Below are 19,917 nucleotides of genomic sequence, written 5' to 3' on the forward strand. Positions count from 1 at the left end.
AGGCCAGTTTCGAAAGAAAAATTGCCCTAGACACTAAAGATAATCACAAGGCCTTCTTTAGTTATGTCAGGAACATGGGTGGAAACTCCCAGATATGCTCTGAATTGTTGCATAACGGTACAAAATATACCGAACCTACAGACATAGCCAACATCCTGGCAGACAGATTCAGCGCAAACTTCTCCCCCCCCAAAGGAGCAAACGCCTATCCCAACTGAATGTAACCTCCCTGACATCACAGATGCACAGGTGAAAGCTGCCCTCTCCAAAGTAAAAAACACAGCATCTATGGGACCGGACGGTGTCCCAGGCTGTGTCTTACACAAGCTCCAAGAAGAACTGAACCCTCACATTAATTCACTGTTCAAACTTAGCCCTAATACAGGATATGTACCCAAAGAATGGCGTACAGCTACAGTGGTCCCACTCCACAAAGGTGGTGCCACAACGGACCCCGGAAACTATCGCCCCATAAGCCTGACTAGTCTGTTCTTTAAAGCTATGGAGCGTATTATCATGGAACTCATAAACAAAGACATTGGGAGCCTCCAGACACTGGACCCTACCCAATTCGGCTTTGTTAAGGGCAGATCTTGCCTCTTAAACCTAGTTGATTTCTTTGAAACAAACAGTTACCAAAGCCATAGATGAGGGCAAGATAGTCCACACAGCCTACCTGGACCTCGCAAAAGCCTTCGACACAATACCCTACTCGGGCATTATAAATAAGCTTACCAGCTTAAATATCAACCCCTATATCACAAGATGGGTTGCAAACTGGCTCAGAGATAGAACCCACATGGTCAGAATCGCAGGTGCCATGTCCGAATCCAAACCAGTTACAAGTGGCGTCTCACAGGGCTCAGTTCTGGGACCTCTCTTGTTCGGTATATACTTCTCTGAGGTTCAGGCTAACACGGGGGGATTATGGCTGACAAAGTTTGCAGATGACTGCAAACTGGGGGCCATAATCGAATCTCCAGCTGACACAAGCATCCTCCAAAAGGGTCTCACAGAGATGGATGTTTGGTGCCAGAGCCACGGCCTCAAGCTAAATGCTAAAAAGTGCATAGTCATCCCCTTTGGGAAAAACAAGGTGCCCACAAATTACCACATAGGTGGTAATCCATTAAGGGCAGAAGAAGTAATTATTGATTTGAGGACCAACGTAGATAGTAATCTCTCCTTTGATAATCACGTTGCCAAAGTGGTTAGAAAGACCTTCTATATAGCCCACCTTATCACGAAAGGGTTCGCATCTACATCAAGAGAGGTCATTGTGCCCCTCTACTCGTCACTCATCAGGCCCATAATTGAATACAATGCCCCTTTTGGGATGTACCTTACCCGACACCTGCAGCAACTGGAGAGACCCCAAAAGTACCTCACCAAGAGGATCATAGGCTACAAACAGATGTCCTATGCAGCTCGACTAAAGAAACTCCAGCTCTACTCAGTTGCTTACCGCCTACTCAGAGGCGATCTATGCCTGACGTACAAAGCAATGTCAAACCCAGAATTAATGGACATGCTCGACGTACAAAGCAATGTCAAATCCAGAATTAATGGACATGCTCCACCTCAAAAAATCCAAGTCCCTTAGAGCTACACGCTCCAGGGACCTAAACCTCAGCACAAGAATAAATAGGACATGCTGGAGGGACAGATTCATTTCCCAGAGGCTCCCCTCACTCTGGAATAGAATCCCAATTCATGTTAGACATAGCCCCTCGCTGACGCTCTTCAAGCGAAATTTGGACGCGTGGATGAGAAATCGCAAATGCACCCCTGGGATCTCTCCTGTGTCCCTGCTAGACAGAGGCACAGTAAACTAATCTTAAAAGGGTACCTTCTGTGACCTACTTTACAGAGGCACAGTAGGCTAATCTAATAGGGAGGCGGAAGCCAAATACACTCTGGCTAGGCTTATAAATGCCCTAGGGCAGATAGCTTAGTATCTACCTATGAACAGGCGGTCCTGGTTTAAGGATAGCTTTAACATGATCTGGCAAGGATTGTTCCTTAAGCCAAGCATGCCTTCTAAGTACAGACCCAGTTACAGCAGCCCTGCAAGATGTCTCTAGTGAATCAAAACCACATTGCAAAGTATGTTTTCCGACTTGTTCAGCTGAATGCAGTAAACCCTTATTTTCAGCACAATCAGGAATCAACATAATTTTCTGTTTAAGCAATCCAAATAATATGCTGCTGATACTTTAACATATGAAACTAGCAGTTTAAGGCCCTAATGGCCAAAGCTGCAGAAGTGTATACCTTCTTACCTCATCTATCCAGCACCCTGGAGTCTCTAGCAGAGGAGGTAGAATTGTTGGCAGTAGTAGTTTTAATGCCCTTGGGTCCCTGTGAAATTGTCACCGGATCCGCAGTAGGATTTTTAAAAAGGAACTTGTGAGAGTCAGGGACCCTGTAATATCTATCAGGTTTTCTGGGAGCAGGAGGTAGAGTGTCATGGGCCAAGCTAGATTCCAAAAAGGCATCATCAACAATGTCTAGAACAGGAGGTATGACTAAAGGCATGTGCTGCGGCAGTAGTAAGAAATCCCTAAGCCTCTTTTTAAAATCAGAGAAATCCTGACTTTACCAACGAAAATGCTCCCTGAGAGTATGCAAGGTTTCACCAAAAGAGAAATCCTCTGGGGGAGAAGCAGAGGTAATAGACTCCTCAGCATCAGAATCCTCACAGGTAGATAAGGGTAAATATCCTGGTCATCAGAGGAAACAGAAAATTCAGAAGTATCATAAGCAAACTCAGTCCTAGGTCTCTTAAAGGGGGAAGGATGGCTTCCCCTGATTAAAGTAATAAGGTCTTCAGTCATTCTTATTTGCTTTTTAGGCATAGAGGCCTGACCATGCAGTCTGGGCGTCAGTTTTCTAGGCATGGTTCGGGTTTTAGGCCTTGAAGAAGAAGATGGCGTCTGTTTAATACCCAAGTCAGTAGGCCTGAACACACCCTGAGAAGCTGGTGCCTGCACAGCGGCTCAGGACCCATGAAAGGTAGCACCATCCACAGGTTCCACAGCTGAAGCATCTCGCGGCATACCAGACTCTGAATGGGTCTCAGTAGAGGCCTGCGAATCGGAAGTAGCAGGTATCAGGGCCTGTGAAAGCGCCCGAGTACCGGCGAACTGGCGACTGGCTTAGGAGAAGAGTTGTCGCAGCTTTGGACCTAGGCGACTTCTCTCTGTCTTTATCTTTGTGTTTTTTTGGAATGTCGGTAGTTGGATAGCTTACCAAAGACGTATCAGGATAATTGAACAGAGCACCAAAACATCTAGAAATGAAAATATACTGACGGATAGTTCCTGGTTTAAATAAGGCAAAAAAACGACAGCGAGGTACGTCGTGGTCAGGGCCTAGGCAAGGAATACAGTACGAATTAAATTCTTTATGAGGTATTTGCGGTATTTGCTTTCCATAAGTAATGCAATTATTGACTTTTACTGACATCAGTTTAGAGCAAGAAAAAGTTTCCCCAACGGGGTAGTTAGTTTTTAGTTGAAGACTTCGGTTCTGAAACTCGAAAAAAGAAAATTTCAGGAGTCGGATGACTGGCACTTGCGAACTGCTTCTGCTTCGGGCACCGCACGGCAGGAAAGACTGATGTAATGGCATCGGCTGCATGTTTTATACCCCTGATGACCTGACATCACGGAAGAAGGGACAGCAACCAATGCAGAACCCAAGACTTTGTTAATCAGGCCGACTGAGGGCTACTGCAAGCAGATAACCCAAATGTGATGACTGCAACAGTAATACATGAAGAACATCACTCCTCAAGACAAATAACTACAGGTTCTTTACAAAATATTAACATGGCTTCCAGAAGTGGCACATTACATGTACTGCTCTACAGACATTTACTAACAGCCAACATCAAAATATAGCTGCTAGCAAAATACCTGGTGTGATCTGCATTGATTTTCCAAAAACTGCAAACTCTGTGCAGCGTCACAAACTCCTTTCTTATATAGTGTTGAAGGGGCCCAGCTGAACTGCTTCATTAGTTATCTACAGCTTTTTACCAGCAAGGTACTGATCAACAACATTTCTTTCAATCTCTACTAGTATGCCTCAGGGATCTATGTTAGGTACAGGCTTACTCACAAAACAGCCTTTTGTTAGTGTGTTCTACTTTTTTCCCAAACGTAGTCCACAATTTTTATGTGAATGCTGTGACTATATTATGCTGTGATAGACCTCCCAGAATCATTTCCACTTTCATTTTATCTGGTTGTCTGCTTATTAACTCCCCAAGTGATGCAGACATCCTACAGAAAGGCCTCACTTGAGACCAATGACTGATGTCAAAACCATGGCCTTAAGCTTAACACCAAAAAATGCGTCATCATCCCATTTGGTAAAAACTCAGTTCCCACTAATTACCACGTCAACGGGAGCCCAATGAATACTGAAGGCGTTATAAGAGATCTGAGGACGCAGGTTGACAGCAACCTCTCCTTCGACCACCACATTGACACTTTGGTCAGAAAGTCCTATGTGGAACATCACATTACCAACGGTTTTGCATCCACGAAGAAAGAGGTTGTTGTCTCTCTCTCTCTCTACTCTTCCCTCATTAGACCAATCAAGGAGTACAATGCCCCATTTGGCATGTACCTCAGTAGACAGCTGCAACAGCTGGAGAGGCCACAGAGAGCTGCAACAGCTGGAAAGGCCACAGACAGCTGCAACAGCTGGAGAGGCCACAGACAGCTGCAACAGCTGGAGAGGCCACAGACAGCTGCAACAGCTGGAGAGGCCACAGACAGCTGCAACAGCTGGAGAGGCCACAGACAGCTGCAACAGCTGGAGAGGCCACAGACAGCTGCAACAGCTGGAGAGGCCACAGACAGCTGCAACAGCTGGAGAGGCCACAGACAGCTGGAGAGGCCACAGACAGCTACAACAGCTGGAGAGGCCACAAAAGTACCTCATGAAGAGGATCCTAGGCATTAAACACATGTCCTACACGGACAGACTCAAAAGACTCCAGCTATTCTCTGTCTCATATATCCTACTTAGAGGTGATCTCTGCTTGACCTACAAAGCCATGTCTGACCCAGCTCTGTTAGAAATGCTACATCTAAAGAAATCCCAATCCCTCCACAACACATGCTCCAGAGACCTCTATCTCATTACTACAATCAACAGAACGTGCTGGAGGGACACGTTCCTCACCCAGAGACTGCCCATGCTCTGGAATAGACTTCCCATACATGACAAGCAGAACACCTTGCTATCCCTCTTCAAGAGAAATCTTAATGAGTGGATGGGTAATAGAAAGTTCACTCCGGGGATCACTCCAGTGGGTCTACTTGACAGATGCACTGGGAACTAACGTCAGGCGGCCATATGCCAGGGCACTTCTATGGGCTAGGCTTGTAAAGGCTCCAGGGCTGTTAGCCTAGTACACACCTATGAACCTATAAATACATGGTTACAGGGCTTTGCCTTTTCAGCTTGTTTGGGCCCAGTTTTTCAAAAAGACATTTGCCACAAGTCCTAAGGGGTGCCATAAGGATGAAATTTTTCTTTATGGCTAAAACTGCCTTTTCTCTGTCGGGAACCCTGTTGCTGCATCAATTAAGCTTAAAACAACATGCCAAAGTCAAATACTGAAGCTTCTGGCCCACTTATCAACCAAACAATACAACAATGAAAGCATGCCTGCTTTCAACACAAATGGATCAATGATCAGAGTATAAAAACAGTTTATCAATCTTCACCAAAATAAAAGTATAGTTTTAACCTGTACAGTATCATCCAGAAATGTATGACAGCCCTGCACAAACTTACACTGCCATCTTATGCTGCTGCTAACAGAGTTTAAATAATTCCCCTACCATTTTTCTGTATTTATAATGGCAAGATAATTCATTCGTGAGTGACAATCACAAATTCCATAGCAATGCAGCATGTATTACAACACAATGCACTGGTGAAAATGCAGTACATCATACTTCACTTCAAATTACGTATTACTATCCTGTACCAGCATGATCTATAAATGTAGAAAATATGGCATTTATCTTTCACACTGCCACCAGCGGTACTTACCCACACACTTCCAGTACTACTGTCAAGAATTCTCATTTATAAAATGACACTCATGCCATCATTAACATGATGAAACTGCATCAGAGTCACATCAAAGAAAACTGCAATTCTCCTAATTATAATTGTTCTATAAATTCAGTGCACTGTTTCCCAATAAATTGTCACATTTTTCATATTTTTATCGTACCTGATAAACTTGAAACTTTCCCAAAACACGTCACTTAACTAGAGTACTTAACAACTAAATATAGAGACACCGAACTTAATCATGTAAAATCATGCTCATTTACATGTTTTGTATGCAAATTAACCTGTTACACTTATCTCTATGCATTGCAGAAATATGAGAGTGCATATGTCAACAGATTCACGTAACTCGAGCTTGAGAAACTGTGAATGGGCTGCACTGACTGCTGCTGACCTAAGCTGGCCTCAGGAACCCATGAACAAGCTTAACATGTCTCAGATCTCCTTATGCATAAAAATGGAAAAATAGAATCAACAGCATTTAGGTTGTATAATTGTGAAGCCTAATCTATGTCAATCAAGCATACTGTGACATACCGTATCACCACAAAACACTCAGTAGTTTGTATAACAGCAAAGTAATAATAACAGAAACTTATTTATAAAGAAAGGTTAAAGAAAAAAAAATGACTTACTGATGCAATACTTAGCCATGCTTACAAAACTATGCATTGCGTGAACTTAAAGCAGTTTTTCAAATAAAGATTTCGATAGTACTGCACAGAAGGAAACATACATATAAGCAAATGAAAAAAAAAATGATGACTGAATAACTGACTTTCATTTGTCGTAGGTTCATAGGTAGGTACTAGGCTATCGGCCCATTGGCCTAAGTAACCCTAGTCAACAAAGTCTCCTGGCTTACGCCACCCAAGAAAGTTATTTTCCTGTGCCCCTGTCGAACAGAGCCACAGAAGTGATCCCCAGGGTGTGTTTCCTACTTCCCATCCACTCATCAAGATTTTTCATGAAGAGTGTTAATAAGGAACTTTGCTTGATATAGATGGGTAGCTTGTTCCAGAGTATGGGAAGTCTCTGAGACCGGAATCTATCCCTTTAGTATGTCCTGTTTATTGTGGTGACAAGGTTTGGGTCCCTAGAGCATGTAGCTCGGAGGGATTGGGAATTTTTTAGGTGTAGCATGTCCAACAGCTCTGGGTTTGACATATGTTAAGCAGAGATCACCTTGGAGTACGTGATATGCTACGGAGTAAAGCTGGAGTTTTTGAGACTGTCAGCGTAGGGCATCTGTTTTTTAAGGCCAATAATACTCTTTGTGAGGTACTTCTGTGGCCTTTCCAGCTGCTGCAGATGTCTTGTGAGGTACATTCCAAAAGAGGCTCTGTACTGTATAATGGGTCTAATGAGTATCGAGTAGAGGGGAACAATGACCTCTTTTTTCCTGGATGAGAACCCTTTTGTGATGAGGTGTGCCACGTAGAAGGATTTCCTGACTACTGTGGCGATGTGATTATCAAAGGAGAGACTACTGTCCACCTGGGCCCCAATGTCTCTTACCACACATTCGGCATTAAGTAGACTGCTGCCTATGTGGTCGTTCATGGGTACAAAGTTTTTTTCCAAAGGGGGTGGCAATGCACTTTTTGGCATTGAGCTTGAGGCCATGGCTCTGACACCAGGCATCTGTCTCGGTGAGGCCCTTCGGTAGAATGTCCACATCATTTGGAGACTCGACTATGGCTCCTAGTTTGCAGTCATCTGCAAACTTCGTTAACCTGTACTTCAGAGAAGTAGATACCAAACAGGAGAGGTCCCAGGACTGAACCCTGTGGTACACTTGTCACTGGTTTGAAGTCAGATTTGGAGTCTGCAACTTTTACAGTGTGGGTTCTGTCAGTGAGCCAACTGGCAACCCATCTTGTGACGTAGGGATTTATACCTAGTTTAGTGAGTTTAGCTATAATTCCAGAATGAGGGATGGTGTCAAAAGCCTTGGCGAGGTCAAGATAGGCTGTGTGAACCACCTTACCCTAGTCTACGGCTTTGGTGACTGCCAGAAAGAAGTCGATCAGGTTCAGGAGGCATGATCTGCCTTTCACAGACCCGAACTGGGTGGGGTCCAGAGTTTGGAGATTACCAATGTCTTTGTTTATGAGTTCCATGATGATACGTTCCATGGCCTTACAGAAAAGGCTCATCAGGCTAATAGGGAGATAGTTCCCGGGATCAGTGATGGCTCCCCTTTGTGGAGTGGGATAACCGTTGCTGTGCACAAAGCCTGATGTGAGGCTATGATTGAACATGGTGGGAGCCAGTTTGTTCTGAAGTTCGTGTAAAACACAGCCTAGGATGTTGTCCGGTCCCATGGATGCTGTGTTTTTGGCTTTAGAGGGAGTGCAGCTGTTACCTGCGTAGTTGTGATTACAGGAACTCTGCATTCTTCCTGTATAGATATGGGCCCTTTAGGGGATAAAGTTAGCACTGATCCTATCTGCCAGGATGTTGGCAATATCAGTTGGATCAGTATATTTATTGCCATTGTGCTGTAACTCAGGGAAGATCTGGGTGTTGCCATTGAGATTCTTGACATAGCTATTGAATGCTTTGTGGTTGTCCCTAGAATCAATGGCGATTTTGTTTTCATAGCTATCTTTGGAGAATCTTATAAGGGATCTCAGCTTCTTACGGAGGCTGACCAGGGAGCTCCTCCACTCATGGGATTTTACTCTCTTTTGCAACAGTTTCTTCCTTCTGTTGTAGAGTTTGTTTATGGTAGGGGACCACCAGATTGGCTTCCTGTTTTTGGAGGCTAACGTCTTGGTTCTGTTTGGGATAGCACGATCCATGCACTCGTGTAAGTGCTTACAGAGTGCATTTGTGTAGGATTCAGCAGTTGTAACTGTACTGTCCCATCTAAGTGGGCGTCATGAAGTTCGCCACTTGTGTCTTAAGAAGCATGTAGTTGGCTTTGGAGAATTTTTTACCGTGGTTTCCTTAATGGGGGGGGGGGGTGGAGTGAGATGTAGATATCTAGGGGGATTACCTTATGGTCAGATCTAACCAACGAGGAGTTGACTTTAGGTGTGGAGCACTGGCCACTCATGTTGGTAATGACTAGGTCTAGGGTATTGTTGCCCCTGGTGGTGATGTGGATAAGCTGATCCAGGGCACTGGAATTTATGAATTCCAGAAAGCGTTGAGCGAAGGAGTTGGTACACGAGTAGTTCACCCAGTTAATGGTAGGGGTAGTTGAAATCGTCCATTACTAGGGTGTTTGGTTGAACTCTAATATTTTCCAGTATATCAAGAAAAGAGGAGTGGGAATCCTGCGGCATGGTGGGGGATCTGTAGCAAGCTACAATTTGGATTGCAGTTTTGCCCAGAGTTAGTTGCACTTGGATAACCTCGGATGCATTATGCTGAGCAACTAGCCTAGATGTGTGAGATATCCTTAATGAATATGAACACACCTCCGCCTTTGGTGTTCCTGTCCTGGTTAGATGGCCGAAAAGTGTGGTACGAGTTATAGCTGGTAATGCAGGGGTGCTCTCTGGAGCCTTGAACCAGGTCTCAGTCACTCCACAGATATCGATGTTCTCCATTTTAAGGAGTGCATTTTGAGGTTTAGACTTCTAGCATTGAACAGCATTACTCTCAGTTTTTGCTTGCCTGTTCCTGTTACCATGGTGAATTTGTCATTTGAACCTTGCCTAAAAAAGGCACTATAGGGGTGGCAAGAGCCTTAGCCAGTATCTGGAATGCTACAGGCCATCTCTGGCAAAACATTGTGGTCTGTCGACCATGTCGTCCCAGGCAGACAGATAATAGATCTCATTAGAATGACACCAGAGGCTTAGCCAATTGTTGAAGTCAATCATTTTGTCCTTGTACTGCGGTATCATTCTGGGCGATGGCAAGATGCTACTCAGGGCTAGGGTCATACCTGCCTGGGCTACAAGATCGGAGAGCTTTTCCATGTCTCTTTTCATGTAGTCCAGGGAGGTACGTCTCAGGTCATTCACACCAACAGGGACAATGACAGAGTCATATTTGTACCTGTTGTGGAGTGACCTGAGTGCATGGGTTATGTGGTGGATCCTGGCACCACACAGGCAGCTGACAGTAACCTTCTTCTCATTTAGCCTGGTGAGTGGGACATCAGTGTGCCTGACTACAGAATCACCTATGACTACTGTGTTGGGTACGCTGTTTTGCCTTATGGGCTGTGGTTGAGTGGCACACTGATTCTGTGGTCTGCGTGTCATTTGGGTTGTGTTGGGGGGGTGGAGGTTGCTTGCATTTCTGTTTTGGAGGTCTATGTTGCTTGAGCAGATTATTATTGAGAGCCTCCGCGAATGTTTTTTGTTTGTGTGTGTGTGTGTGGATTTTGGTGGTGTAGGTTTAGAGGGACTATGTGATGAGTGTGGTGTGGTGCAAGTGTTTACCTTCTCCTCTTGACTTTCAAGTTCAGTCTTGGTTGGAGAGAGCTTTACCTCCAGTTTGACTAGATAAGTGCATCTCTCACAGGTTGTAGTGCTGAGTGGTAGGAGGAGAGGGTTGTCTGTGTAAGAGGCAATTGCTACATTGCCCCAAGATGCCCAGATTCATCAGACAGACAGGAGAGAACACTGGGAGCTGACCCTTGGACATGCCTGAATAAAAAACTAATTTCCTCTAGACAAGTGAGGAAAGTGAGTACAAGAGCTGTTTTTCCTCGAAGCAAATGAGGAAAGTAAGTACAAAAACTGTTTTCCTCTAGCTAACAAGGAAGGTTGAGTGCTGTAGTAATTTGTAGCTTATTTAGTGCTTACAAGTAGTTCTGAACAAGTGCTGAGAATGAATAAGCAAATTCAAATGCTAAAAAGTACAGTTGTGTAGACTTACCATAAATGTAGATGTTCGAATGTATTCACTGTTGCAGTCATTACATTTAGTAATCTGCTGGCAGGTTGCCCTCAGTTGGCCTGAATAACAAAGTCTTGGGGTCTGCATCGGTTGCTGTCTCCTCTTCCATGACATCAGGTCGTCAAGGGTATAAAACATGCAGCCAACACCGTTTTAATCAGTTTTTCTTGCCCCAGATGTCAGGTGCCCCCCAAACTGGGAGCAAATATATATATATATATATATATATATATATATATATATATATATATATATATATGAAAACTGTAAATATATAAATGCACTTTAGAAACAAAGTTTACCTTCAACTAAAAGCAAATACACCACAAAGGCTTTTGAGTATAGTGAAGGAAAGAAAAGGTATAGAAAAAGGGGCTGGCGGGTGGGTAATCCGGACTGCAACAGTGAATACACTCTAACATCTACATTTATGGTAAGTGTACACAACTGTACTATGTTCTTCGTGTTTCACTGCAGCAGTCATTACATTTGGGTAGAATCCTAAAGCTATGGATGGGAGGATGGAACTAAACGGCATTAGGAGCAGCTATAAGGCCCTGCAGGACTGCAGTGGCAAAGCCTGCCCTGGATTTAGAGAAGAGAGGTAAATGATAATGCTTTGTGAACGTATGAACCGAGCTCCAAGTAGCAGCATCTAGAATGTCTCTGGCAGGGACCCCTCTGAGAAAAGCTGCTGAAGTACAGGCAGCCCTGGTGGAATGGGATCTGATCCCCTTAGGCACAGGTTTACCATGGTGCAAGTAGCAGAAACGAATGCAATGGCTTATCCATTTTGAAACATTCTGCTTTGATATAGCCTTCCCCTCTGATCCTGCAGCAAATGCTGCCAGTAGTTGCTCAGACTTTCTTAGAGATTTTGTTCTGTTTAAGTAGAATCTTAGTTGTCTGTGTACATCCAATGAATGGAGAATCTGCTCCCCCTTGTTCTGCGGATTTGGGAAAAAAGTTAGTAGGTGAATGGTCTGGTTAAGAGCCACACTGGATACCACCTTAGGCATGAAAGAAGGACTGGGTCCTGAGGGCCACCCTGTCTGGGTAAAAAATAATGAAAGGCTCCACTTCCATGAGAGCCTGTAGTTCAGAAACCCTTCTAGCTGAAGAGACTGCCAAAAGAAAAGCTGTCTTCCAAGAAAGAAATTTTATATCCGCAGTAGCTGCTGGTTCAAAAGGAGGCAGGGTGAGTTTTTCCAACCCATGCAGGAGTTGGTGCTCCCCTGGGAGGCCTTAAATTTTTGGCCCCTCTGAGGTACTGTTTTAGCAGGGGATGAGAAAAGAGGGGAGGCTCTGTGTTGTAATGAGCTGAGATGGCAGAGGCATGGATTTTTATTGAAGAAAAGGATAGGCCCTTGTCAAGCATCTCAGTTAAGTATTGTAAAATCTGAGGAATATTGGGCTTTGCTGTGTCTATTCCTTGTGCTTGGTTCCAAGCACAGAATCTCTTCCATTTATCAACATAAGATTTTCTAGTACTAGGCCTTCTGGCTTCCAAAATGACATCCAGCACAGGTTTACTGAGAGATGTGGTTGGTAAAATTAGTGGATTAGCCATGCTGCAAGATTCAGAGTTTGGAGTTGAGTGTGCAGAATTTGATAGTTCTGCTGAGACAACAGGTGAGGTGTTTGAGGCAAGTACCACAGAGGAAGGTGCAACACATTCCTTAGAAGCGGGTACCAGTGTTGGCGAGGCCAGTCCGGAGCAATTAGAAGCATTTTTGTTTTTTCCTGTCTGACTTTTAGTAGGACCTTGGAGAGTAGAGGCAGAGGGGGAAAGGCATAGACTGATAGGATAGAGCATCCACTTTCCATGCTTTTTTTGTGATGAGTTCTTGTGCAGAATTTGTCCAACTGATAGTTTTGGGGAGAGGCAAATAGATCTATGTCTGGGCTTCCCCATTTCTGTGTTAACATGCTGAAGATTTGTGGATTCAGTTTCCATTCTTGTGGGTCCATAAGATTTCTGCTTAGGTTGTCTGCCAGAGTATTTTACTTTCCTGGCAGGAACTGAGCTTGAAGATGTATTTGGCAAGTCAAGACTGTGTTCAACAAGGCCATGGCTAAGGGGGTAGGAATGGGTACCCCCCTGCTTGTTTATGTACCACATAACTGTGGTGTTGTCCGTCTTTATCAGTAGTTGTCCTGGATGAAGTAAATCCTTGAATGCTGTCACAGCATTTTGAACAGCTAGCATTTCTTTCTGGTTGACATGTATCTCCCTGCCAGGTGGGCCCCCGAAGCATAGTCTGATGCATCTGTAGTTAGGGTTTGGGTGGCAGGGGGTAGATTAAATGACAGTCCCTTGTTTTGGTGACATGTCTCTGCCCACCAAAGAAACTCCTGTTGCAGGCAGGGAATGAGAGGAATCATTGCTTCCAGGCTGTGACAATGTTGACTCCATAAGCTTTTTAGGTACCACTGAAGTTTCCTCATTTGCAGTCTCGCATATGGAATTAGTAGAAGGCGGGATGTCATGAACCCCAAAGCCTGCAGAATTTGTCTTGCAGATAACTGGGTTTTTGTTGCCATTTGTTTGAAGTATGTTGTCAATTGCATTTGTTTGTCTGGCGTGAGGTAAGCCATCCGGGCAGTTGCATTCAAGCTTGCACCCAGGAATGTAATTATTTGAAAGGGTACCAGTTTTGATTTCTTTTCATTTATGGTGTACCCTAGGCATGCTAAAAGCCTTTTTACAAATGCCAGATGCTGAAGAAGAGTGTCCTTGTCCTCTGCCTGAATGAGACAATTGTCCAGATAAGGATAAAGTTGAATGTTTCTTTGTCTGCAGAATGCAATTACTGGTGCCAGGCACTTTTAAAGATCCTGGGCGCAGTAGATAAGCCAAAGAGCAGTGCAGAGAATTGGTAATGCAAAAAGCCTGTTTTGAAGCGGAGGTATCTTCTGCAAGATTCCCTTATTGGGATATGCAGGTATGCTTCTTTTAAGTCTAGAGTTACCAACCAGCATTCTTGTCTAGCATCGGCAGAAGCTGTTGTAAAGTCAGCATTTTGAATTTTGGAATGTCCAGGAACGTGTTCAGAATTGATAAGTCAAGTATTGGACGCCATGATTTGTCTTTTCTGGGTACCAGGAAAAGCCTTGAATAAAATCCTTGTCCTTTTTCCTTTTCTGGTACCGGTTGAATAGCCCCCATATCCATGACGGACATGACTTGTTGCTGGGCCTCTGCCCACTGGTTTTGTGGCAGATCTGGCCATCCGTTTGGAATTGGCAAAGTGTGGAAATGAAATCTGTACCCCTGGGATACCATGTTTAATACCCACTTGTCCTGGGTAATTAACTGCCAATTTTGAGCATGAAGTGCTAGTTTTCCCCTCAAGGGGGCTGCCAAAAGATAAGTGCTTGGAGTTGGTAGAGGAAAGTCACTGAGACTGCTTACTGTAGGGTTGTGCTTTGTTACCTCCAGATTTAGAGGTGGGGGCACACCACTGCATTGACCTGTAAGATCCCTGTGATTGATATCTGGTGCCTTTGGAGCGCCTGGTTTTGCCCTGAGTGGCTCTGTTGGACACAGGAAAGGACCAATTCTTAGTAGGCCAGTGCCTACTGAACCTGGGTGGCTGCACTTGCAAGAAATCTTTTACAGTCTGCATAGATTTTTAGCTTTGTCTTTCACTTTCTTTAAGGCCTCTTCTGCCTTATTACCAAACAGACTGTCCTGTTGTAAAGGGGCATCCAACAATTTAGCTTTAACATGATCAGGCAGAGTTTGCTCCTTGAGCCAGGCTTGCCTTCTTATGACGGATCCAGTTACGGCGGCCCGGGAAGAGACCTCCAAGGAATCAAAACCACACTGCAAAGTATGCTTTCCAACATGTTCTGCTGAATGCAATAAATCCTGTAACTCTATTTCCCACACAATCAGAAATCAACATAATTTTCTGTTTTAGTAAGCCCATAACATGCTGTTGATATTTAAGCATATGAAACTGGCAGTTTAAAGCCCTGATTGCCAAGGTTGCAGATGTATAAACCTTCTTACCCCATCTATCCAGCGCCCTGGAATCTCTATCAGAAGGGGTAGAATTTTTGGCTGTAGAAGCCTTAACACCCTTGGGACCCTAAGAAATAGTCTCAGGATCAGCAGCAGGATTTTTGAAAAGAAATTTGCGGGAGTCAGGAACTCTGTAATATCTGTCTGGCTTACTAGGAGCCAGAGGCAGGGAATCAGGAGCCATGCTTGATTCCGAGAACAAATCATCAACAATGTCTAATACAGAAGGTTTTGCCAAAGGTCTATGCTGAGGAAGAAGAAGAAAATCCGAGCCTCTTTTATGATTCAGAGAAGTCCTGACTCTCCCAGTGAAAATGTTCCCTTAAGGTACCCAAAGTCTCTCCAAGAGTAATCCTCAGGAGGAGATGCAGATGGGAGGGATTCCTCTGCATCAGTATCTTCATAAGGTGGAATAGAAAATTCCTGATCAGAAGAGGAATCAGAAGAAATGGAAACCTGATCTGAAGATTCATAATCAGTGCTTTGCCTAGGCCTCTTAGCGGGGGGGGTTGGGAACCCCTGATCAAGGTAATTAAATCCTCAGCCATTTTGATCATTTGTTTTTTAGGCATAGGGCCTGAGCACGTGGCTCATGCGTCATTTTTTTTTTAGACATAGCAGTCATTTTTTACCTTGTTTTTGTTGTTGGCATCAGTTTAATATAAAAATGCTGAGGCCTGAAAACACCATCAGAAGCCGGTGCTTGCTCAGCGGCTCCGGACCCATCCAAGGGAGAGACATCCGCGGGTTCAACACTTTGCGAATCTCGCGGCATACCGGACTCCGAATGGGTCTCGGTAGAGGCCTGCGACTCAAAAGTAGCGGTTATCAGGGGCTGCGAAAGCGCCTCACTGAGTACTGGCGAACCGGCGACTGGCTTAGGAGAAGCTTCGTCGTTGGTTTTGGACCTCGACGGTCTGTCTCTGTCTTTTTCCTTGCGTTTTTTGTGAACTCCGGTAGTCGGATTGCTAACCGACGACATTTCAAGGTAGTTAAATCTTGAACCAAAATATTTAGAAGCAAAAATATACAGACGCTCAATAGTGAGTTGGTTAAATTTAGCACAAAACCAACAGCAAGGCACGTTGTGATCAGGGCCTAGGCAAGGAATACAGTACAAATGAAAATCCTTATGAGGTATTTGCTTCCCACAAGTAATGCAATTATTAACTTTTATTGACATCGGTAAGGAGCAAGAAAAAGTATCCCCAACGGGGTACTTAGCTTTAGTTTGAAGACTTTGGTTCTGAAACTTGAAAATGAAAATTTCAGGAGTCGGCCGACCAGCACTTGCGAACTGCTTCTGCTTCGGGCACTGCGCGGCAAGAAAGGCTGATTAAAATGGCGTCAGCTGCATGTTTTATACCCCTGACGTCATGGAAGAGGAGACAGCAACTGACGCAGGACCCAAGACTTTGCTATTCAGGCCAACTGAGGGCAACCTTCCAGCAGATTACCCAAATGTAATGACTGCAACAGTGAAACACTAAGAACATCTAAGAATCTGTATCTGAACTAGAGTAGGTACAGGAAAGAAACAAGTGCAAATGTGGGTTTTTAAATCAGGAAGTTAAGAGATATGGAAAAATGGCCCAAATGGCCAATAACCACAAGGTCTGGGCCAGAAACCACTCCTTATGTAGTAGATAGGTTACCTAGTGCTTACCACTCCCACTGATAAGCTAGCAGGCTTCCCTCCAACACAGACAGGCTTGGGGGGCTCAAAAGCTTACAAACAGTGCTGGATATAGCAAATCTGTATCCGGACTAGACTAGTTACAGGAAAGGCAGGAAACAATTGTAATTTTTTGTTACAGTTGAGCAGAACACAGGGAGATTGTAGCAACATTTTTTTTTTCTTTTTTTGTAAAGGAAAGAGAGAGAGGAGAAGCAGAAGACAATTCAAGGTTAGGAAACTAATTGGGTTGGCCTTCTCAAATGTTCTCTCTGTATCAGGCAGAATGAGCGAATGACACTAGACTGGGAGGAGTGTCCCAGATCAAATTTATAGTAGGGGCGGGCAACTGCAAAGCCAACAATACTACAGCTACTAACCTACACTCTTCTGGACAGTAAAAACGTTTATCACAGCAGAAGAACAGCAGTGAGCCACAAAAATAGAAGTTATGTCTAACCATAACGTTCCATCTGTACTGTTCAGTCATTATGTGTGGGAAATGGTTCTGACCTCGGAACCGAGCCAGCCATCTTCCAAGCTCGTGTCAGCTACAAACTCTCAAGCCAAAAACTCTTACCCAGAATTCCCCTCTCCCTGTTACCTCATATTGAGTTTACAAGTCAAAAAAAGGTTGAGGCTACCTTTGGTCAAATGACCTAATAGAACCAGATGGTAAGATCCACTAGAGTCACAGGAGGGGGAAGGAGGGAGGGTCGTAATGACTGAACTAGGATCAACAATACAGATGGAACGTTATGGTAAGACATAACTTCTTTATCTGATATTGTTAATCCTCGTTCATTCCTTATGTGTGGGACAGAGTCCCCAGCTACCCTTATTCATGGGAGGCTCTCATGGAAGGACATTCCTGAGCACCACAGAACCAAAAGATGCTTTTCCCCTAGAGGCCAAATCCAATTTGTACTAACTGATGAAGGTATGAGGAGTAGCCCAAGTTGCAGCTGCACAAATGTCTTGTAAAGAGGCTCTGGCATGGAAAGCAGCAGAAGTTGCCACTGACCTTGTAGAATGAGCCTTTATGGTAGTAGGTAATGGAATATTACATCGTCTATAAATGAAGGTCACGCAGTCTTTCAACCATTTAGCCAATGTGACCTTAGCAGCAGCACATCCTAATCTAGGTCCAGAATAGGCCAAAAATAACTGGTCTGATTTACGAGAGGCCTTAATCCTGTTCAAGTAGAAGCGAATTTGCCTGTGAATATCTAGGGTATGTAGGCAATACTCACCTTTGTTTGAATGATTGGGGAAGAAAACTGGCAATTCAATGGTTTGATTAATGGACATTTCAGAGATCACTTTTGGCAGACAGGAAGGATTAGTTCTCAATGACACTCTCTCTCTATGAAAAATCAAATATGGACTCTCAATGCATAAGGCTTGAAGCTCAGAGATACGTCTGGCAGAAGTAATGGCGACCAAAAACAAGGTTTTTCATGACAAATATTTGAGGTCGCAAGAAGAAGCTGGTTCGAAAGGTGGCATTGTCAAAGCTTGTAGGACTAATGACAGATCCCATGGTTGAGTAGGTTCTCTAAAAGGGGGGTTTAGATGATTCACGCCTTTTATGGAAGTCTTGCATAACTTGTGTGACAAAAGAGAGGAGTCTTGGACACCATTATGGAAATTAGATATTGCAGCCAAATGAACTCTAACGGTAGAGGCAGAAAGACCGGATTGACATAGTACTGGAATAGCTAACTACCCTATCGACACTGGTGCTGAAAAAGGATCTACCTGTTTTTCTTTCAACCAAAAGGTAAATCTTTTCCACTTGCCGAGATATGTAATTCTGGTGGAAGACTTAGGAGATGCAATAAGAATGTCACGTACTGGCAAAGAAAGATCATTCTGCCTGGCAATCAAGGGAATTGGTGGAGCCAAGCTGTGAGCTTCAGACTGTTCAGGTGGGGTGAAACAGATTCTGCGGATGGGAGATCAACCCTGGGGTTGGATGGAGAATCCACGGTTGATCTAGAAGGTGAGGCCAAAGGAAGGGGAACCAAATCTGACGAGGCCAATATGGTGCTATGAGGATTACTTTGCTCTTCAACCAGTGGTCTTTCTTCAGAAACTGGGGAATGAGGGGGAGAGGTGGTAATGCATAAAGTAGACCCGAGGGCCAATCGTGGACTAGAGCGTCCCTGGGTGACTGCCCCAGAGGGGGAATCAGGGTGAAATAGTTGCTGCATTTGTAGTTGGTCGGGGACGCAAAGAGGTCGCAGCAAAGAAGACCCCAGTGGTTGAAAATCTCCGCCGCTATCGAGGGATTCAGGGACCACTCATGAGGTTGTAGTGTACACCTGCTGAGTCTGTCTGCTATCACGCTGGAACTCCCGAGAATGTGTGTTGCTAAAAGAAAAGGGTTGGTAGCCATCGCCCAATGCCATATCCTCATGGCCTCTCGGCAAAGGGGGTAAGATTTGGTTCCACCCTCTTTGTTGATGTACCAGACCACCGCCATGTTGTCTGATTGTATCGCAATAGTCCTAGACGGCAGCAGGGGATGGAATGCTTGCAATGCCAGAAGCACCGCCCTCAGCTCTAGAACTTTTATATGCAGATGGGCCTCCATTTCGGACCACGTACCTTGGACTGTCTGTCCCTGACATAGCCCCCCCCACCCCATCAGGGAGGCATCCGTGGTCACTGTAGCCTTGGGCTGTTGGGGGGAGAAGGGGTGAGGCCATTGTGATGGGTTGTGGGCCATCCACCAATTTAAATCCTGTTTGCACCTGTGAGTTAACCGAATCTTGGCTGAAAGAGGGTATTGAAAGGGATACCATTGGGTGAGCAGTAGCCATTGTAGAAGTCTCATGTGAAACCTGGCCAGTGGGACAATGGTGATGGAGGCTGCCATGGAACCAAACACCTGTAGAACAGAGTGAGCTGTGGATTTCTCCCTTGAAAGGACTAGGATCAGTTGTTGCTTTATCCTTAGACTTCTGTGCTCTGGAATGGATGCTCTGCAATTCTTTGTATTCAAGATGACCCCTATGAATTCTGTGGACTGAGAAGGGGTGAGATTGGATTTTTGCCAGTTTAAGGTTATGCCTAGCCTTTCTGCAGAGGAGCGAGTATGCCAGGGCTTCTTCCAATAGATATCTGGTGGGGGTGGAGATGAGCCAGTCGTCTAGGTATGGAAACACCTGGAATCCTTGTGGTCGCAAGTGAGCTGTGACGACTGCCATGCACTTTGTGAACACTCTGGGGGCTG

General features: G+C 44.6%; 1 protein-coding gene across 1 annotated transcript in view; it reads right to left on the minus strand.

The window, feature by feature from the left end:
- Positions 1–19,917, minus strand: part of FBXL3 (F-box and leucine rich repeat protein 3) — a 522,035-nt gene that overhangs the window by 357,581 nt on the left and 144,537 nt on the right. The gene's annotated exons all lie outside the window — the stretch shown is intronic.

The sequence above is a fragment of the Protopterus annectens genome, chromosome 2.part0 (genome assembly GCF_019279795.1).
Source record: "Protopterus annectens isolate FY-2018-M chromosome 2.part0, PAN1.0, whole genome shotgun sequence".
In the NCBI taxonomy this organism is placed as follows: Eukaryota; Metazoa; Chordata; order Ceratodontiformes; family Protopteridae; genus Protopterus; species Protopterus annectens.